General features: G+C 45.3%; 1 long non-coding RNA gene across 1 annotated transcript; it reads left to right on the top strand.

Annotated features, from left to right (window-relative positions):
- Positions 1-82: 82 nt before the first annotated feature.
- Positions 83-11,446, top strand: LOC110148153 (uncharacterized). The gene is made up of 3 exons (XR_002317074.2): positions 83-229; positions 10,532-10,624; positions 11,143-11,446. It is a non-coding gene; the product is annotated as an uncharacterized lncRNA (long non-coding RNA).
- The last annotated feature ends 11,682 nt before the right edge of the window (positions 11,447-23,128 follow it).

The following is a 23,128-nucleotide window of genomic DNA, read 5'->3' as shown; positions in this document are numbered from 1 at the left end:
CCAGTCTTCATAGCCAATGAGCACACTATGAAGCTATGTGGTCATCACTAAACCACAATGCTGTACTATGTTGTCATCTGCATCATGGAGACAGACTGTGTTTGGAGATAGACAGAGGGAGAAATGATGAAATGTCTGTATATTTATCGTGGCCTTTTCAACTGCACATCATAGAAATCCACCACCCCTCCCCTCAAAAATAATACATTTCCATACAAGAGGAAATCAGGTATGGATGGATCTAGGTGATCATCTGACTGCTGAAAAGTGATCATCCAGATTCTAATTCTCTTTTTTTCTTAATTGAAGTATAGTTGATTTACAATGTTACGTCCATTTCAGGTAGACAGCAAAGTGATTCAGTTATACATATGTACCTATTCTTTTTCAGATTATTTTCCCTTAATAGGTTATCACAAAACACTGAGTATAATTCCCTGTGGTACAGTAGGTTCTTGCTGGTTATTGATTTTAAACACAGTTGTGTGTGTGTTTATCCCTAATTTACCCCTTGCCCCCTCCCTATTGGTAACTGTAAGTTTGTTTTCTGTCTGTGAGTCTATTTCTGTTTTGTATATAAGTTCATATGTATCATTTTTTAAGATTCCATACATAAGTTATATTTTATGATACTTGTCTTTGACTTACTTCACTTAGTATGATAATCTCTAGGTTTATCCACATTGCTGCAAATGGCGTTATTTCATTCTTTTTTATGGTTGAGTAGTATTCCACTTGGAGAAGGAAATGGCAACCCACTCCAGTATTCATGCCTGGAGAATCCCAGGGCTGGAGGAGCCCGGTGGGCTGCCGTCTATGGGGTCGCACAGAGTCGGACACGACTGAGGCGACTTAGCAGCAGCCGCAGGATTCCACCATACACTGCACATTCTGTATCCATTCATCTGTCGAGAACTCTCTTCATCTCTAGCCTCTGTGTTCCTTTGTTTTAGTTTCCTTTTTAAGCAACTCATTCCTGTAATTGCTCCAAAATGTTAACACTTATGTCTCAGATACTTTAGCAGAAAAGAGACTTTCTCTTTCCTAGTAGCGTCATCAAAAATCCATGGACTAACCTCTGAAACCAATCTCCATAGCCAGGGGAATGCTGGCTCTCATTAGCCAAGTCCAAGACACACATCTTCCCATCCGGGAGATGGTTGCAGCTGACAGAAAGTGAAGAAGAACTAAAGAGCCTCTTGATGAAAGTGAAAGAGGAGAGTGAAAAAGTTGGCTTAAAGCTCAACTTCAGAAAACTAAGATCATGGCATCCGGTCCCATCACTTCATGGCAAATAGATGGGGAAACAGTGGAAACAGTGGCTGAATTTATTTTTCTGGGCTCCAAAATCACTGCAGATGGTGATTGCAGCCATGAAATTAAAAGATGCTTGCTCCTTGGAAGGAAAGTTATGACCAACCTAGACAGCATATTTTAAAGCAGAGACATTACTTTGCCAACAAAGGTCTGTCTAGTCAAGGCTATGGTTTTTCCAGTGGTCATGTATGGATGTGAGAGTTGGACTAAAAAGAAAGCTGAGCACCGAAGAATCGATGTTTTTGAACTGTGGTGTTGGAGAAGACTCTTGAGAGTCCCTTGGACTGCAGGGAGATCCAACCAGTCCATACTAAAGGAAATCAGTCCTGAATGTTCATTGGAAGGACTAATGTTGAAGCTGAAACTCCAATACTTTGGCTACCTGATGCGAAGAGCTGACTCATTTGAAAAGGCCCTGATGCTGGGAAAGATTGAGGGCAGGAGAAGGGGATGACAGAGGATGAAATGCTTGGATGGCATCACCGACTTGATGGACATGGGTTTGGGTGGATTCCAGGAGTTGGTGATGGACAGGGAAGCCTGGTGTGCTGCAGTCCATGGGGTCACAAAGAGTCAGACACGATTGAGCTACTGAACTGAACTGATAGCTGATTCACTGCTATTTTACAGCAGAAACTAACACAACATTGTAAAGCAATTATACTCAAAAAAAACCCAAAACCTAAAATGAAACCTCAGGATTTCTTTGCAAGGGCACCTTAAAGCTCAGATCCAGGATTTCGCGCAAGCCTTGGGTGTTTCTCAGGGCTATCTGGGCACCCGTTTTGCTTCAGTCATCTTGGGTTTGTTAGCACAAGACTGCATCGGATGAATCGTCTTCAATTCCTCAACTTAAACAAGAGACGGGCTCCAGACCTCTGAAGAAATAGCTTTGCTGGGCATCCATCACTTTGTCAGATTCCTGAGAATATGAAGCACCAGCACATACTTTGTGGCAGCCCACATTTAAGAGCAGACCATGTAGGCACAGAGCTAAACAGGTCTTCAATTTCAATTAGAAACCCCGTCCAGATAACCCAGAGAGGGGGAGGGAGAGGCGGTGCAGTATTAGGTGGGCATGCGGTGCTGGGGGGTGAGGGTTGATGGAAACACGGGGTCTCTGAAATCTCCACCGCTCTGCCCTTTGCCCTTCCATCCATGCCTCCCTCATCTCCTCTGACTCCCTCCCACTGCCACCAGAGACAGCCCGCTCCCACCACACAGTGGAGAGGAGGCTGGGGGAGGGCGGTAGGGTGGGTGCGGGAGAGCCCTGGAGTAGGAGTGCTGCACTGGAGGGACCAATGCAGGGAAAACCAGAGAAGGGCAGGCTCTGCGGTCTGCTTCCAATACAAGGCTTTTTCAAATATTACCGAAACACACAGGTCCGTTTCCCAAGAGACGTGGGTTCGATCCCTGGCCTGCAAAGATACCCTGGAGGAGGGCATGGCAGCCCACTCCAGTATTCTTGCCTAGAGAATCCCATGGACAGGAGAGCCTGATGGGCTACAGTCCATAAGATCGCAAAGAGTCAGACACGACTGAATGCAACTTAGCACCTACAAATGCATGCCGGTGCCAGTCCCTGGGGCCGGTCAAGTCAAGAGGATCTTTGCATCCAATTCTCCACTTTCTGCCAGAATCAGAATCATACAGTGATGCTCTTTGCTATGTGATATTGCAGGTTTCTGCTGGCTTCCTGGTGCCTAAAATTGTGCCTGCCACATAATACATGCATGGGAAATATTTACTGGATGAAAGCAAGGCAGAGACTCTGCCTTCCATAAACGAGGACTTGCCGTTACTGATTTAGATTCACATAGATACCAGTCCAGATCCAACTCATTTCAAAGCCTATGATAGTCTCCCTATCCCACGACCTCCTATTTAAGAATGTGAAAGTGTGAAAAGTGAAAGTGTTAGTTGCTCAGTCATGTCTGACTCTTCGATACCCCGTGGACTGTAGCCCAGCAGGCTCCTCTGTCCATGGGATTCTCCAGGCAAGAATACTGGAGTGGATTGCCATGCCCTTCTCCAGGGGATCATCCCAACTCGGAGATCAAACCCATGTCTCCTGAGTCTCAGGCAGATTCTTCACTGTCTGAGACACCTGTGAAGCCCATTTAAGTATGTATATGTTGAGAGTTCTGTCCCTCAAGCCAGGAGCCAAAAAGTAAGGGGTGAGGAATGCACGATCTACTGAATGCAAAAAGAAAATCATAAAACTTTTAGATTAGCTCATTTTTCAAAATTTCTACCTATCTCTTCTTATGTTTTAGAATGTACAAAGTTTACTGCTACAACAATGCATATGCATATACTATTATATATCATACATATTCTATATTGGATATGTTCAAAGATTTCTTAATGATAAGGTGCATAATCAAAAAGTATAGATATTATCAATAATAGGCTGGGCAATTAAATTGTTAAATTATATAATGGAATGCTATGCAAGCTAATAAATACTGCCACACTCAACAACATGGATGAATCTCAAACATAATATAAAGTAAAAAACAACCAGATGCAAAATAGTGCATCTTTATGATACCGTTTATATAATGTACAAAAACAGGCCAAACACAATTCTAGCATTAGAAGTTGGAATCACAGTTAACTTTGAGCAGGAAGGTGGGTGGAAACTGGGAAGAGGGATGCAGGGGGAGCATCTGAAATGTGGTAAAGTTTTATTTCTTCATCTGGATGGTAAATAGTTGGGTGAGCTTAACTTTGTGATAGTTCATGGAGGTATGCACTTGTGCCATATGAACTTTTTATATATATGTATTGCTGTGCATTGATAAAAAAAAATGTCAATGTGTCCATCATAGAAGAGACCCGCACAGGCTTGTTACTTTCCCCACTGAATGATAAGCTCTTATCCCTCATCCCTTGGACCTGATATGATCATGTTTGGGTGACTCAATGTGGAGTTCCAGAGCAATATCACCCATCAGAGCAGTCTGGATTTGCCTGGAAATGGCCAAGCCCTAGAACCCCCACCACACTGTCACTGGTGGGACACACTCTTGACACACCCTCAGAAGATTCCCTGGAGTAGGAAATGACAACCCACTCCAGTATTCTTGCATGGAAAATTCCATGGAGGGAGGAGCCTTTTGGGTACAGCCCACAGGGTCGAAAAGAGTTGGAAATGATTGAGCTACTGAGCGCGCGCGCGCGCACACACACACACACACACACACACACACAAAAGCTTGGGGGTAGTGTTTTAAGAACAGCATCGAGTCACTGGCACAGATTATTTAAAAGAAAAAAAGTGTTTGGACATCTTGCTAGTCTAAGCCACATGGATATGTCATTGGAGGAAGGAGTCGTGTTCTCCTTGGGTAATCAGAACCTCTAGTGCCTAAGGTTTAAAAAGAATGCCTGCGATTATGAATAATAGCATAGCACATTCATTGCGCTGTTTACCAGCTAGAGCATGTGGCTTTACTTTTCTGGGATTCAGTGAGCTCGTTAGTAAAATGGAAAAAATGAATGAGCTTGAAGGAGACAAAGCATCTGAAACACTTAGCATGTCGCCCAGCACAGAGAAAAGGCTCAGCCGACATTCGTTATCATCCGCGCCGTCATCATGATGTCAGTCTTCCCATCTGGCAAAAGGAGAAGAATAAAGCTTATTCCATCCACCTGTCTGCATGGAAAGGATCAGATGGGGTCCAGAACTCACAATCAGCCAGCCACAGAGGCCAAATTCTTTCCATCCACTTCCCTGCCCCAAAGGTAGTGGACTTGATCCTGTCCAAGAAGGGAGGTTTGTGCTGAACCCCAGCTTCCCAGACAGCAGAGAGTAAGTTGGGAAAAGTCAGGAATTTCAGGAAGGATCTTCAGAGCTGGCACATTTTCCAAACTGCGCTAATGAGTCTGGGCCGGTGGAAACAAGCGTCCCCGTCTCCCCCCAGCCCGGGCACCATCAGACCCCGTGATCCACACATCCCAATGCAGAGCTGGGCTACATGGTTCCAAGCTGAAGTGTTGATCAGAACCATACCCCCCTGTGCCAGAGCCACAGAGCCGGGCTGGAAGGCCTCCAGGCACAAGCTTCTCTGGCCAGATCAGCCTTTCTTTAATCCTGAGCAAACCCTCAAATGTTGCTTGTGGTACTTTAAGAAGTTCTGGTCTGGCTCGCTCACTCTTGAGGTCTGCGTGGGGGAAGGAGAAAGAGAGGGAAAAAAAGCTGGCCAAAGAAGTGGTTGCAGACAGTATACTCGTATTTCTGAATCGCTTTCTAATCCTTCTTACCGGTCTCCCCTCTCAGGGGCATCATGAGGTTAAATATTGCACTTGGTTATTATTTATTTTGTCTTGTGTCTCTGGTTTTGAGAAGGTAAGTGTCTTCGTTTATCCTCCCAACAGGAGGAAATGGGATTTGAAATGGCTGTTTATGGCTCATGCATGGATTACAGGGTTGCAATGCATCACTCTCACTCCCTTGCAGAGCGGGGAAGGGAAAAAAATAAAAGAGTTTCTATTGTCATAGTAGGGGAATAAGAAGAGTGTTAGTTAAGGAAGCCAGCACTCAGGAGGCCAGCTGACACACCTGCTGTCTCCCTTCATCCTTACAATAGCCCTGTGACCTGGAAAGATGGGGTTATGAGCCCTGTCTTACAGAAGAGACAGTGGAGGCTCAGAGAGGGGAAGTGGCTTGCCCATGGTCACACAGCAAATATCTGGCAGATCTTGGATTTGAATCCAGGTCTCAGACTCCCAAATTGCCAGTTAAATGCTCCACAGACAGTTCTAAATTTCTAGCTGTGATTTACGTCTCAAGGGTTTCCCAGGGGGGCCAGTGGTAAATAAAGCCTGCCGATGCAGGAGACACAGGTTCAATCCCTGGGTTGGGAAGATCCCCTGGGATAAGAAATGGCAACCCACTCCAGTATTCTTACCTGGAAAATTCCATGGACAGAGGAGCCCGGCAGGCTACAGTCCATGAGGTCAAAAAGAGTCAGACATGACAGCACACACGCGCACACAAAATGAGCAAGAGCTTTGTTTCACAAAAGACGACAGATAAAGGTGAACGCCAAAGGATCCCTGAAGGCCTTGGGTTCAGCTCTTCCCACTCTATGGTTGGGCTTCCCTGGTGGTTCAGTGATAAAGGATCCACCTGACAATGCGGTAGGTGTGGGCTCAATCCCTGGGTCGGGGAAAATCCCCTGGAGTAGGAAATGGCAGCCCACTCCAGTACCCTTGCCTGGGAAATGGCATGGACAGAGGAGCCTGGTGGGCTACAGTCCATGGGGTTGCAGAGTCGGACGCGACTCAGTGATTTAACAACAGCTCTATGGCTCCCCAGAAGCAGCCTGCTTTTGCAACCCTTATGCGGCCGCGGGTTGACCTCTTACATCCTTGCATGTTGGATATTGAAGGACAAACAGCCTCAGAAACTTTCATTTCAAGTCTTTGGACCATGGGGAAACTAGTCAAGGACTCCTGGAATTCCCAGTTTGGCTCCGTGATGACTGTCTTACCAGCACCCTGGTTTCTGTCGAGATGAGGGCATGTTGGCAGCCACATAGGGAGGAGTTATGGGGACACCGTTGATGGCTTGGCAGGACTCAGACAACGAGACATAATGTATCCAGCCTCGGGCAGGGGGAGTCAGAGGGGACCCAGAGTAGTCTAAACATGTGGTTTGTCTGCTCAGCCCAATGACCTCACCACCTCCTTCCCAACGCCCTTGGCACCACCAGCCTGGCAGGTTTGGTAGACAAGGAGATGTGCCTTCCAGATCCTTCTTCAAGGAAGGACTTGCTGTCCAGCTGTAGGAATGGGGTCAAAAAACGACCCCCAGCAGTGAGTCCCCAGGTCTCTCTCAGCTGCCACCTCGCCCAAGGTCATGCCCTTCTAGGGACAGCCTCCAGTGGCAACTGAGCAGGATGGAAACTTATATAAGCCTGGCCAGTATGGCCTGATACAGGCCACTCAATGCCTGCTTCCAGAACACCCAACCTGCGACACAGATGCTTAAATTCTTCTAATCTCCAATCAATCCTACTTCTCCGTATGCCAGCCCTTGCCAAGTGATGTACCAGTATCTCCTTTGGCATACTTTGACATAAGCATGTATCCCCTAGCTGTTTACCCAGGAGCCAATTCCATCTTGAATGTGCCAGAAAGATTGAAACTGTCGTAAGACAGGCATTACTTTCTTGGGTAGTTTGGGCTAAGAATAGGAAGGCTAGCAGGGCCCTATTCTTTTTTTTTTTTTTAAGATTTTTTAAAAATGTGGACCATATTCAAAGCATTCCTTGACTTTGTTACAATATTGCTTCTATTTTATGTTTTGGTTTTTTGGCCACTAGGCATGTGGGATATTAGCTACCAGATTAGGGATCGAACCTGCATCCCCTGCATTGGAAGGCTGAGTCTTAACCACTGAACCACCAGGGAAGTCCCATAGCAAGGCCCTACTAAACCCAGAACCTTGCACACCCAATCTCATTTTATCTCCACAGTAGCCTCCAGCAAGGTAAGACTATCCCCATTCTACCAAGGAGGAAACCAAGGCTCAGAGAAGCAGAGTGAGTTATCTCCAGGAACTCAAAGGTTAGTTTTCTACTTCCAAACATGGCTGTCCGAGCACGTCTTCCAGAAGACCTGCTCAACAGATATTCCTCGGGGTAGAATCTTGGGAAAGTGAGGTCAGAGAAAGGTAGTGTGGCTTAATGGCTAAGAACTCAGTCGTGGTGCTAGACAACCTGAGCTTCAATCCCATGTCCATCACATATCAGCTCTGTGACATTAGCCCTGTGATGTAACCTCTCTACAGTCTACTTATCTGTAAAATGGGAGAGTGAGGCCAGTTCCTACTTCCGAGTGTATCCCTAAGGACTGAAATGCTGAAGCAATGCCTGGTACCCAGAAAAGCTTCAATAAACACTGGATTAAATTATTACAGAATAATTGCTGGAGATGAATTACTCCTACAGTTCTCAGCCGGAAGAAAGTGTTGTCAATCTCAGTTTATGCATCTGTATAGAGGGACTCCTTACAGAATTCTTATAAAGGTTAAGAAAATAGTATGTGTAAAGGGTCTTGGGCAAATTTGCTGCTCAATAAATGAATACAATAAGTGAGTATAATGACTGGAGTTTTTATCCTCTGTAAATCTACGAAGGTACCAAGTGCATGCATGCTTGCGCACTCAGTTGTGTCTGACTCTTTGCAACCCCATCAACTGTAGCCTGCCAGGCTCCTGGCAGGAATTCCACGGCTCCTGTCCATGGAATTTTCCAGGCAAGGATGCTGGAGTGGGCTATCATTTTCTTCTGCAGGGGACCTTTCCAACCCAGGGATCAAACTCACCTCTCTTGCATCTCCTGCACTGGCAGTTAGATTTTTTTTTACCACTGCGCCACCTGGAAAGCCTGAAGGTACCAAGGCTGAGCCTCAACTTTGTTCTGTATTTCCAACAGAAGAACAGAATTGTTCATTTACCAGTGATTTGGCTTCACAGGTGAACAAAAAATGTGTCTATTTCACTTTGGGGCAGAACGTTTACAACTTATCATGGGAACGTTGGCAATCCCATGGTCAGGATGGTCCCTAGAGCTGACCAAGAGGAGACCCTGACCCAGATGCCCCCAGCATTGGACCCCCTTCCTTGAAATATCCTAAGTGCCCCCTGATGCCAGGGACCAGCCAGGACTGGTTCTGCTGTCTGAGCAAATGGTGCTGAGTCTGGACGGGACCCACTTGGGTCCTAGTCTCTGATATTCCCTTTTTGGCTCTCTCTGACCCTTGAACCCATGTGTGAGGTCAAGAAGATGCTTTGAGGAACCCCAGAACTTGCACTTCTAGGGTTATCACAGGACCCCATGGCTGGTCCCAGGTCCAGGAGGGCAACCTAGCATACAGACCACCCCCCAGACCTGTGTGGTATTTCTTCCATGGAATCATGCCACCAGAATGGTCCTGACATGTTGATTTTGTGTAGCTCAAATTATTTATATAGGCAGGGCCCTGCAAAACATATTTACCCAGGACTCCATACACTCTGGGTGCAGCCCTATCTGGGGTTAGAATTTTTGATCGCTAATTGTGTATTCCTTTTTATTTTATTTTTTATTATTCGTGCCATGCGGCTGGAAGGATCTTAGTTCCCTGACCAGGGTCTGAATCAGGCCACAGCAGTGAAACCGCCAGGTCCTAACCACTGGGCCTTCAGGGAATTCCCTGTTTATTCCTTTTTATATAAAGATAATTGTCTTTTACAATATTAAATGGGGAAGATAAATGGGCATTTCAGGGATGCTGATGGCTAGGGAAATCATTTCAAAACATGAACTAAACACATTCAAAGTAAAATAAAGGAGGTAGACTTTGGTAGTGAGAAGTGCAGGATCCTCTGATCTGGTCCAACTCCTTACAGATGGGGAAACTGAGGTCCAGAGGGTAGAGGTGAGTTGACCAGAGTTTCCCAGCAGTATCTGGGCCAGATTCTATGCTGGCAGGATGCTTGGACTTGCTGACAAGCACAGTAATTGATTGATAATAAAACCAGTCACCCATGGCCTAAGACCGAGTTTACAACCCTGATGTTAATGGACCCAAGAGAGGCAAAGGGTGCTGGTAACCACTTTCCCCTCATCTCCCGGGGCTAATAGCTTTATGGAGGTCGTAAACTACTGAGTATTTCAATGATGAGCGTGACCTCCCTTTGGCCAAACGACCCACGCTGCCTTGATTGACAAGCGGGCCTGGCATTCCTTAGAGATGTAAGAACCAGCCTTCCTCTGGGCCTGTGGTCTGAACCTCAAGACCTCAACCCTCTGGGAATTTCCCAGAGGGCTTTGGGAGTTGTGGGCCCTCACTTGCCTGTCCTGACTCAAGACAAAAATAGTTCAGACCAGCAGCTTCCGCAGCAACTAGAGAGCTCAGTTCAAACGGGGTTCTTTGATAATTATCCCTTCGCGAACATAGAACAGTCTGGAAACCAAGGGAAAGGCCATTAGTCTCTTCTAATCCAAGGCAATAATTCATTTTCTTAATCATGTTTTCAGCTTATTTTAATAAACATGATGGCCAGCACCCAAGACAGTCCCCAGTGAGCCTTGCTTTCTGAAATGAATGCCCTTCTGTAGGACCCTCCCCCATGAAATAGAGCTGATCTTAGTAACCAGTAAAATGCAGGCAGATCTTGTTTTCTTATACTTTGTAGATATTTCTTTTTTTTTAACAGATTGAAGGCCTGTGACAACCCAAAGTCAAGCAAGTCTATTGGTGCCATTTTTTCCAACAGCGTCTGCTTGTTTTCTGTCTCCGTGTCAGTTTGGTAAATCTTGCACTCTTTTAAATGCTTTCATCATTCACATATTTATTATAGTTATCTGTGATCACTGATCTTTGATGTTACTACTAAGACTCAGTGAAGGTTCAGATGATGATAAGCAATTTTTAGTAATGGAATTTTTACTTCTTTCTTTTTTAAAAAATATTTGACCTTGCCACACGGCATGTGGGATCTTAGTTCCCTGACCAGGGGTTGAGCCTATGCCCCCTGCCTTGGAAACATGGAGTCTTAACCACTGGACTGCCAGGGAAATTCCTAGAGTACTTTTTAATTAAGGTGTGTGCTTTTTTTTTTTTTTTAGATTGCGTGCTATTGCATACTTAATAGACTTCAGTATCATGTAAACATAACTTTTACATGCACTGGGAAATAAAACTCATGTGACCTGTTTATCATGGTGATCAGGAACCCAACCCACAATATCTCTGAGGTCTGTCTGTATTGCTGAATTAATAGCAGAAATAAAATTTGCTGAGAAATAAAAAGGTATGACTTCTCAGGGAAGGTCATAGAAGATACTAGGACTTTCACCTCGCTCCCTCTTTTCGATTGATTCTCCGGGGGAAGCCAGCCACCATGTTGTAAGGATGCGCAAGCAGCTGCCTGGAAAATCCACACAGCAAGGAACTGAGGCCTCCTGCTGACAGCAAGCACACCTTGCCAGCCGTGCAAATGAAAGGCCCTGGAACTGGATCCTCCAGCTCCAGACAAGTCTTCAGATGAGTCTACAGCCCCAGGTGACTCCCTGACCCTGAGCCAGACCCCTCTGGCTAAGCACCTCCCAGATTTCTGACTCAGTGGAGGCCGTGTGAGATAATAAATGTTTATTGCTTTAAAGTGCTAAATTGGGGGGTAATTTGTTTCATAGCAATTGATAACTAATACAACAAATATCCATTATGTGCCAGGCCCCTGAAATAGATACTAGAATGCAAAAATGAACAAAAGAAATATAGCCTCGCCCTTCCCAGAACTTAGAGTTCAGAAGTAAATCTTGTGAAAAGGGTGGAGTTAGTCTGGCAGGATCAAGATTGAATGGAAATTGGGATCTGATATCAATTCAGTAAAAATATGATCTTTTCTAGGAAGGAAAATTGAGCAAGTAACTTTCAGTTCATGTTTTTGTATTTTTTAACAAGTATATATTGCTTTTAACCCTGGAGAAGGAAATGGCAACCCATTTCAGTATTCTTGCCTGGAGAATGGACGGAGGAGCATGGCAGGCTACAGTCAGTGGGGTCACAAAGAGTCGGACACAACTGAGTGACTTTCACTTCGCTTCACATTGTTTTTAAAGTTATTTCTATCAAGGCATTTTCTCATATATACTTCTCATGAGAATTTAATTGATATACTTTTTTTAAGAAGGGCCTCTTGGCAGCATATATCAAAAAATCATTTAAAATGTGCATATCCTTGATGCAGGAATTCCCGTTAAATTCATTTATTACAAAGAAATATGCAGAAACGTATGAAAAGAATGATATGAAAGGATGCTTGCTGCAGTGTTATTCAAGGCGCAAAAAATTACAAATAGCTTGAATGTCAACAATAGCAATTTGGTTAAACTACTACTTCATCACAGGCCATCCATATGTTAAAATCTTATGTAACAATCAAAATCAATGAGGTAGCTCTCGATTTATTTTCAAGGAAATATATCCCGACTTAATGCTGAGTAAGAGAGACAGGTTACACAACAGTATATATTATATAAGTCCATTTTAATAAAACACATATACACTTATGCATGAAATTATTGGAAAGCTAAACCACAACTCATTAATGATGTTATGTCTAGGTAGAGGGATTATCCACACATGTATTTTTTTGTTTCTTTTGGCTTGTCTGTGCCCTTTTATTTTTATTTTAAAAACACAGATTACTTCAGGACTATATAGGGTTCCAAATATACTTTCATTAAGGCCCCTTGAATTCTCATTAATGCTGCTCAACTTTACTTCTTAGGCTGTTGATCTTGTTCTGACTCTCTATGACAAACCAGCCCCCAGGTTCTAACTGGGTTCTCCTCTTTGCCTTGACCAAGGTCTGGGGATGGGAGAGAGTCCTACACCCTTAAACCAAATAGAGAACACAGATTTCCCTCAGGCTGCCCTAAGCCATCCTGACCACTTCCCACAGAGAAGACCCATCTCCCCAGAGTGCCCCTGACTTGTGGGTTAACTCTGGCGAGCAGCTCTCATCTGTGGCTCCAAGCCCAGAGGGAGCCCAGGAGAATGATTTACTGACCACACAGGAAGCAGGCCAATGGCGTTCCCCATTCGGGATGGCCCTTGAAGGATTTGTGGCTCCAGCAAAGAAGCTATTCAAAGACCATAAACCGAATTAAGAGATCAGGAATTTTATCTGATTGAAACAAAAGCCGGAGGGAAGGACCCTCTACCTTCAAACTTGGCCCAGGTCCACCTCGCTGTAGGTTGGCACCCTCTGGTACCTCAAGCAAGAGACGTCCACGTGGATCATTTCCATCTCTCAAGTTCACAATCCAGCTCAGAGGGTCTTTTCCCCATTCCTATGACTGGTATGACCCCAGCCAACATTTCAGAGGTTTTCCCCACCCTTCCATTTCACGTTCCTCTTGATTCCATTCATACATTTGCCAACAAGACGTCTACAGTAACACACTGCATCCTGGACGTTATTCTGAGGACAAGCAGGTGTTCATCTGTTCTTTCCAGAATACTGGGTGCTTCATACAGGATGAGGGTGGGGCTGACCCTGAACCAAGCACTGGGTATGGAACCATGAACAAGTGCACCTGGTTCTACAGTTGTGAGATTCACCTTCCAGGCAGGGCAAAGATACTTAACAAATAAGTAAATAAGGAAGACAATTTCTTTTTATTTATCTTTAAAAAAAAAAATCTTTTGGTCACATTGCATGACATGAGGGATCTTAGTTCCCTGACTAGGGATTGAACTTATGACCTCTGCATTGTCAGTGTAGAGTCTTAACCACTGGAACACCAAACAAGTCCCAGGAAGACAAATTCTGATGGGAGGAAATAGAATAAGTGAGAGGAAATAGACTTACAAGTTGGAGAATAACTGAGCCTTCAATCCAAGTCAGGGAAGTCTTTTCTGAGGAGTGACATTTGAGTCAAGATCTAAATAAACCTAGAAACTCAGGGACCAGGAGAATCTTTCACAACTACCATAGCTCAGTGGCCAACTTGGAGTGATCCTGTTAAGCCCCACCCAGGAACAGCCTGTGGGTAGCTTTCTGATCCTCTTGATGACCGCCCATCTCAGTGACATTCAGAGCCCCAACCTCCACTTCCATTACCCTCCATTGCCTGGGATAATGGAGGGAGAGGTTGTTCAGAGGAGAAAGTCATTCTGTGACCCAGCAAATCTCAGGGCCCCATGGACAGATGTTCAACGCAAGGTATGCTGGCTGTGTTTGAGAGGAGGTCCGAGCCAGACTTTGCCAGGAAGAATAGCCCATGTGGTCCCCAGCGCTCAATGAGGTAGAGATGGACAGTGTGTGCACTCAGATCCTACCTGGCTTGTAGATGCAACTTCAGGAGGAGGTTGATCCAGCCCCTTGTATCTGTTCAACTTCTTCATCGTGCAAACTCCCTTTAGCCTGCTTCTCTCTTTCTCTTTTCATATCTCCATCTTTCCCCTCCCTCCCAGCCTGGACACCCTTTTTCTAACTCAAGGGGATGAAAGCATACTATTATTCACAATAAATACCAAATATACAGTCCATGACCTGAGTCACAGGATGTAGGGTTTTGAATTTCAAAAACCAAATTGAGGCTCAATTGTGTTTTCTGTTGTCTCAACTTTTAGCTGAGGCAATGGGCATCCAGTACCATGCTCAAATTGGGGGTAGGGAGTGACCAAAAGGGTGAGCAGGCGCAATCTGAAATATGACAGTAAGTAGCAAAATACCAAAAAAAAATTTCACTTCACGTTTTTTTAAAGACTTCTTTTGTTTTTTTGATGTGGACCATTTATAAAATCTTTATTGAACTTTTTACAATGTTTCCATTTTATGTTTTGGTTTTGGGGGGCTGAGAGGCATATGCGATCTTAGCTCCCTAACCAGGGATCAAACCTGCACCCTCTGCGTTGGAAGGCCAAGTCTTGGCCACTGGACCACCAGGGAGTTTCCTCACTTTGCTTTTGTTTTAAAAATATTACCCTACCACAAGTAGAGGGCATCTTACAAAGCACAGAGCTCCGGACTAGAAACACCGCAGCTACAAGGACCAGGCTCTGCCCTTTCATGAGTTCAGGGAAAAAGGATGAAGAAGGAAGCAGATCAAAGAAGCTGTCGCGGGTTGGGTGGGAGGTGGGGTAGAAGAGGGTTCCAACAGTGACGCAAATTTGACAGCCCCAGTCAGCACAGGGGGGCGCTTCAGAGCAGACACAGCTGGACAAAAAGGCCAGGCCTCAGGGCATCTGTCACAGGCCTCTGCTGGGGCTTCAGAGGTGGCCTCAGCTGAGAGCCAAGGCCCATCCTGAAGGTGCTGCAGCCGGAGGCTGTGGGCTACCAAGCTCCGTGCCGCAGAACAGGGAACAACTCTGGAAAAGGAAATCGGAACCCAGCACTCTGTGATTCCCACACCCTAAGGAGGGCAATTAAGTGGTACTAAAGAGATCTGAAATGGATCAAATCATCCGAGGTTTAAGGCTGATAGCATCTCTGGCCAGGAAAATCTAAGCAGAGACCTGAAGGCACAACAAAAGTATAAGAATTATGTAGCTTAGCGGTTGAGAGCATAGCATTTGGCGCTCCACTGGCCTAGCTCAAATCCTGGATCTGCCACCTATGATCTGAGTGTGGTGGGTTATTTCAGCTTCCCCTTTAGCGTAACTGGAATAATCATAGTACCAACCGGATAGCTATACTGCAAGGATTAAAAAAGTTGATGTTAGAGGGATGTTAATATTTCAAAAAGCACTTAGAAAATGCCTGGCCAGAAAACAGTATTAGGTAAGTGTTAGTAAATTTCCAGGTGAAAAAAAAAAATGAGGAGAAACAGCACCTCAGGCAAAGGACACAGCTTGAATAATTATCCAAAAGACAAAAACAGAACAGCACAGACTGTAACCCACATCCACGGGCTGTATTCAGCCAAGTATCCCGTTAACCAAAACTCAGTCCAAGCAGTATTTATTTTTTAGGCATCCATTTGAAGGAAAATGACATTCTTTGGTCTTGCCAAACAGCCCACCAGAACATACCGGGTGCTGTGCTGTGCTTAGTCGCTCAGTTCTATCCGAATCTTTGCAACCTCATGAACTGTAGCCCGCCAGGCTCCTCTGTCCATGGGGATTCTCCAGGCAAGAACACTGGAGTGGGTTGCCATGCCCTCCTCCAGGGGAATCTTCCCAACCCAGCGATCGAACCCAGGTCTCCCTCATTGCAGGCAGATTCTTTACCAGCTGAGCCAGCTATCCCTTCTCCAGGGGATCTGCCCAACCCAGGAATCAAACCGGGGTATCCTGCCTACCAGGTGATTTTTCTCTAAAATTCATCCAGATCTTAACCGAGATGAACTCAAAGCTGAAGCACAATGAATGCTGCTCTCACCACATCCCTCTCTAGTTAAAGCTGCCATTTCTTTCCAAACAACAGACGGTGACACATATTCTTGCTGCCACCAACAAGAAAAGTGGGGGTGGCTCCTGCGACGCCCACCCCTTCCTCGTGCACGACTCAGATTTTCTTCCTCTGTCCCTGTTCTCTCCTGATCCCTACGAAGTGGAGGCCGGTCTGCCTGGCCCAGCCGGTGGCGGCTCGTTCACCAGCCACATTCAGCCCTGCACTCTGCGGACCCCGCCCGCTTCTGCCCGCCTCTCTCGCCAGCCCATATGGAATGAGTTGCTCCGTTTTTACTCCTTATCAGAGATGGAAATACTTCCCTCCTGTGTCTTGGCAGAGTTTTTCTGTGTTTGGGAGCTAGACAGATGCTTAACTCTTATAATTCCAAAGTGCTGCTAGGTGCTGGTTCCAAGCCAAAATTCTTGAGTTCATAGTCCCTCAAATCCCAAGAGGGGAAGGGACGGGAGCCCTGGAAGGGAGGGGCAGGTCAAGAGGACATGGACTTACAAATAATTCATGCTTTGAGGAATTCGGTTACCTCCTTCTGTAACTTGTTTGTTTTTTTTTTTTAACTTTAGGGGGCCCACTGTACACCCAGATTGAACCCTGGCCCCAGCAATAAGAGGACAGAGTCCTAACCACTGCACCACCACACAGTTTCCTCCTTCTGCAACTTTAGAAAGAGGTCCTTGAAGTAACTCCTCCGTCTCGTTAACCTTGAACCTGCCACTTCTAGGATAGCAATGATAACAACCAGCATGCTTTGGGTGCTTGCTATAGGCACATTGAATCTTTCTAGAAACTCACTAAAATAGATCTGTCACTATTGCCCCCATTTTGCAGATGAAGCTCAGAGAGGTAAAGTAACTTTCCCAGGGCCACACAGTCAATAAGTGGCAAAGCTGACCCATCTGACCACAGGTAGAATCTCTATCCATCATACTCCAGGCCTACAGAGAAACATAAATGATCAGGCCCCTGTGATCTGGGACCATCTCTTCACCCTAACCCACCATATTTTACAGATTCTCTAACTTAGGTGGGAATATGTGAGACCTCATGGAGAAACAGGCCAGGGGGTCTGTGGCACACCCATCGACTCCTACGAAATGTGGATTTGAGGCTCGATTATCCATAACGGAAGAGCGAATACTGTTTTGTAGCTAAGACCCTGGGGAGTCATGCGGAGCTGAGTTTGAATCCTGATGCTACCCTTTACAGACAAGCTGTGTGATCAGGAAGACATTCCCTCCCCTCTCTGAGCCTCAGTTGTCCCCGCTGTACAATGGAGTAACAATAAAATCTACCCTAAAGGGTCACTGTAGAGATGATTTGAGATAATAAAGATGAAGCACAAAGCCTGGTCCATGATCTAAGTCCTTAGGACAACAAGGAGATCAAACCTGTCAATTCTAAAGGAAATCAACCCTGAATATTCATTAGGACTGGTGCTGAAGCTGAAGCTCTGAAACTTTGGCCACCTGATGCGAAGAGCCAACTCATTGGAAAAGAACCTGATGCTGGGAAAGATTGAAGGTGGGAGGAGAAGGGGATAACAGAGGACAAGATGGTTGGATGGCATCACTGACTCAATGGACATGAGTTTGAGCAGATTCAAGGAGAGAGTGAAGGACAGGGAAGCCTGGTGTGCTGTAGTCCATGTGGTCATGAAGAGTCAGACACAACTTATCAACTGAACAACAACAGCAAAATATTAGCTATCATTGTATTAATACAGATAATAAATGTTATAGGTTGATTTAACCCTCAAGACATCCAACAAATGTTTGTGGTACAGTCCCCACATGCAATGCAGGGGACTGTCAGTGATGCAAAGGAGAATCAGCTCTCAAAGGAACTTGATTCGGGAAACAAGAGCTTGGTCTGTGACAAGGTCAAGGGCAATTTCAGTTATGAAATAGGTCTGAAAGTGAAGTTTTCTCATCACAGGTAGCCTCCCGTATTCTACTTATGTGTTTAGGGATCTGTGTTCTATATATATAGCTTTATGAGCTGTGTGAGGACAGCTTTTGAGCCTGGCACTGCTCTGCAATATGCTGTCAGTTCTCTCTCTGTAATATACCCCCTTAACCATCTATTTCTCTGCCTTTCTATGACCTGAGCCACTCTCTCCTCTCTTGCCTGGATGACAATAGGCTTCTAAGTGGTCTCCCGGAGACTCCCCTGTTCCCTACTATGATCCAGTGTGTGTTAGTCATTCAATCATATCTGACTTTTTGCCACCTCATGGACTGTAGCCCTCCCACGCTCCTCTGTCCATGGAATTCTCCAGGAAAGAATATTAGAGTAGGTTGTCATGCCCTTCTCCAGGGCATCTTCCCAACCCAGGGATTGAACACAGATCTGCACTGCAGGCAGATTCTTTACCGTCTGAGCCCCCAAGAAAGCCCAGAATCATGTTAAATGTACAAATTTCATTCTTTTACTTCTCTATTTAGATCCCAGTGGCTTCCCTTTGCATTAAGAAGATAATCTAGTCTCCTTACTCTGGCCATAGGACCCCCACATGGTCAGGTCTCTCCCCATTTCTCCAACATCATCTCCTGACCTCTCAGCCCTGTTCCAACCTGCTGCTATTTTTTTTGTTAAAGAACCTCTTTATTTTTGGTTGCATTGGGTCTCCGTTGTTATGAGCACGCCTTCTCTAGTTGCGGTGAGCAGGGGCCACTCTTTGTTGCAGTACACCAGTTTCTCATTGCAGTGGTGTCTCTTATGGCAGAACATGGGCTCTAGGCACACAGGCTTCAGTAGTTGTGGCACATGGGCTTAGGTGTTCCACGGCATGGGAGATCTTTCCAGACCAGGGATCAGACCCATGTCTCCTGCACTGGCAGGTGGGCTCCAACCACTGGACCACCAGGGAAGTCCAACCTTCTGCCTTTTATGCCATGACTCAAAGCTTAACAAGTTCATTGCTACCTCAGGGCCTTTGCACTTGCTGTTCCTCTGCCTGGGACATGCATCTACCCAGACCTCCTTATCTTTATGTCTTAGCTCAAGGGTCAGCTCCTCAGAGAGACCTTGTCTGATGATCATTTCGAGTCTGGCATCCCCATCTTCACTTTGTATCATATTACTCTATTGTGTCCTTACCTTGCCCTTTTATTGATGTGTTTGTTCTCTTCCCTGCCCCTCAACCAGAACATAAGTGAATGTTTTGGAACCTAAGTTCTATGAGGGCAGGAGACTTTCTGTTCTGTTCGCCACTGAATCCCCAAAGCCTAGTCCTGTCCCTGGCCTACAGTAAGACCATAAAGTATTTGTTGAATGAAATAATGGATGGAGGATTGGGAGCTCCTTGAAAACAGAGACCATCTACTCATCTCCTTCAGGTCCAAAAAACCCAAAACAGAGCCTAGAGTCCAGTAGGAGCCAACTTAGGGTACATCCGTCCCTTTAAGAACACAGAGTAAAGTTACACAGATCACTTCTGCTCGTACCCTATGCGCCAGGGCTTAAGTCACATAGCCACAAGTGACTGCAAAGGAATCTGGCAAATGTATTTTTATGCTGAGAAGTTGTGTGTCCAGCTAAAGATTCTATCACCATCACGAAATGTGTTCATGCTCAGCCACTCCGTCGTGACTGACTCTTTGCAGCCCTTTGGACTATAGCCAGCCTGGCTCCTCTGCACATGGGATTTTCCAGGCAAGAATATGCAGTGGGTTGCTGCTTCCTCCTCCAGGGGATCTTCCCGACTCAGGGATCAAAACTGTGTCTCCTTCATTGATGGGGGAGTCCTCACCGCTGAGCCAGAGGGGAAGCCCCATCATGAAGCGGAGAAATCAAACTCTCTGCCAGAAGTAGCAATCATTTTAAAAACAGCAATTTTAATAATAATAATAACTTACATTCACTGAGTGTTCACTCTGGTCTTTGAATCTTTACAACCACCTTTTGAGATAGATTCCAGTATCCCCATTCTACAGAAAAGAAAACTGAGGCTCAGAGAAGTACATGTGACTTCCACACAGCTGCTCAGTCGTGAAACCAGGACTGGACCAATTTGGTAAAAACGAAGAGCCCGGCTATTAGCAACCAAAAGAGATGGAACATTATTACCCTCTAAGCCTTGGGGAGCCATTGAAGACTTAAAACCAGGTAGGTAAACTCATAATAACAGTGCCTGATCTCATTTCAACTTCAGTACTACTTATATCCACATTTTGGCTACATCTGTTTTGTTCACTACTGAATCTCCAATGCCAAATGACATCTGGCATGAAGAGATGCTCTATAGACATTTGTTGATGGTTGAAAAATTGCGTTTGCAATTAAACTACTTTACGAGTCATTATGGTTTAATGTCTGTCTCTCTCACTTGACTGCAAATTCCGTTTTGGAATTCCATTTAGTGCAGGGCATGAGTCATCGTCAAGCTGTATATTGTTTCTCCAGTTCTAGCTCAGAGTCTGGAACATAGTAAGCACTGGCTAAATGCTTGTTGAATGAATGAGAGATCATCCTTGTCACAGAAAATGGAGAGGTTTGGAAAAACCTCTTTAAAATACTGTTCAGGGACCCATCCTTTTCTCAAATTGGAAACAGAATGAAAAACAAGGAAGACAGCTGCCAACAACTGATGAGGCGCCTCTCTCGCAGGCTCCAAATTCATTCTGGAGAGAACTGCCTGGTGAGGCCACAAAGATGGTGAGGTCTCCTGGGTATCAAAGGATGCTGTGTGGCTTTTGAAACCAAACAAATCTGTTTTGATGAGATGGGTGCAAATGAGTCGAAATCACAGGAACTAAAATCCCTTGGAACACAAAATGGCTTGGGAATGAGAAAGGACTGCAATGTCTGGGTCCTGGAAACAAATGGATTTTTAAACTTTAAGGTTCATTCCAGAACTGACCTCAGGCACTTTCTGGTAAGTAGTTGGGATTGGTTTTATTTGTTTTTGTTTTTTGCAACCTGGAGTAAGCCACAGGGTAGTCCTTTTGCATCTGAAAAAGGCTCTTCCTTAGCTAACTTTCAGTAGCAATTAGATCACCAGTGAAGCCTTGGGGATAAAACACCCTCCAAAGAAGCAAGTCAAACCAGCAAGCCAGGAAGACAAAAACCCTCTGCTTGGCCAAATAAAGCCTTAGAATAGGTTTTTATGACTTTCTCAGTCTGAGAAGTGCTTACTTCTTGATGTTGTGCTGTGGTCAGTGGCTCATTCGTGTCTGACTCTTTGCGACCCCATGGACTGAAGCCTGCCAGGCTCCTCTTTCCATGGGTTTTCCCAGCAAGAGTACTGAAGTAGGTTGCCATGGGAGTACTGAAAATCAGTACAGTGACCATTGTCATCAATGGTCAACCACTCACACCCTCATTCTGCATCAGTCCAGCTATAAGGAACCATTTTTTGCTTGCAAGAAATTACAATCACTCTTTTGTGTAATAAAATATCCCCAGGAACCCCATACTCTTACCTGTGCATCTGTTTCTGCTTTTCCTCCAAATCAATAGAAAAAGAATAGCTGTAGAATTTTCATCCTCTGAGACTCCTCTAATATACTGTCTTCCTACCATTCTTGCTTTCTTTCATTTCCTTGAATCCAGGAAGCTTGCTCTTACCCTGAACTCTTAGCACCCACTGTTCTCTCTGCCGCCAGTGCCCTTTCTTCCAATTTTGCACAAAAGCTGAGACTTCTTCAGATTCAACCCACATGTCCCTTTTCCCAGAGAAGACCCCACTCTGATGTATTCCCTCATCACATTCACCAATGTTTGTAATGAAACAGTTCTCCTTTTGGACTTGTGGACACAGCAGAGGAAGGCGAGGGTGGGACAAGTTGAGAGAGTGGCATTGATATACATACACTACCATGTGGAAAACAGACAGCTAGCGGGAAGCTGCTATACAGCGCAGAAAGCTCAACTCAGCGCCAGGTGATGACCTAGAGGCGGGGGTGGGGGGTGGGAGGGAGGCTGAAGAGGGAGGAGATATGTGTATATTTATAGCTAATTCATGTTGTTGTACAGCAGAAACTAACAACATTGTAAAGCAATTATATTCCAATAAAAAAGAAATAGTCCCCCTGTTTTGCTTATTTAACATTGCACTTCTCTGTCTATAAGCTCCTTGGGGAAGGGGCTTGTATGTGTTATTCATCCTTGTAGACCCCCCTCTACCCATCCACTCATCTTCCATTTACAAGCCCAGACTCTGCCAGCCAGAGGCTGGAATCCCAAGCCTTCAGAGGAAGAGACAGAGACCCAGGCAGTGCTAATAGAGTCAAGAGCCATCCATCACTCTCCCACCTGTGACAACTGGATGGATTAATAATCCTGGTTGGCCAGAAAACAACTGGTAGACCCATATGGCCCCAAGCTTTTCCCCTGCTTATGAATTCCTGCGGTGGCACGGACTGGGGTTTGTCCACCTCATCCTTCAAGCCTCGCTCAAACCCCACCTCCTTTATAACACCTTTCCTTCTCTCCCCAGGATGAAGTGTTTGCTCCCACCTCAGATTTCCCAGAGTTAATCCTGTCTACTCCCAGCATTTGGCAATGACTCATGCACAGGCCTGGAATGACCCTTCCAGTCTTGTCTGGAACTCTTACTTAAATTTCTTTCTGTTTAACTTTTCAATATCCGCGCTTTCTTTTACCTTCTCACATTCGCTCATCCTCTGCCTGAGAGGTGGATGATAAACTGTACAGAATAATGTTTTTGTCTCACTCCTCACCACAGTCTGTTCTCCATACAGTGGTCAGCAATCTGATCTACAATATATCCCATCCCACCTCTCTTCTACAAGAAACCTTCAGTGGCAGTCCTCTCACTCAGAGTCAAATCCAGAGTCCTAACAGTGATTCTCAGCCTCTACAGCACCTACTACAGACTGATCTTTCTACCTTGGCTCCCACCATTCACTCCACTCACTCTAAGACCAT

This window comes from Odocoileus virginianus, chromosome 12 (genome assembly GCF_023699985.2).
Source record: "Odocoileus virginianus isolate 20LAN1187 ecotype Illinois chromosome 12, Ovbor_1.2, whole genome shotgun sequence".
In the NCBI taxonomy this organism is placed as follows: domain Eukaryota; kingdom Metazoa; phylum Chordata; class Mammalia; order Artiodactyla; family Cervidae; genus Odocoileus; species Odocoileus virginianus.
This window is presented reverse-complemented; position numbering and strand designations above follow the sequence as displayed.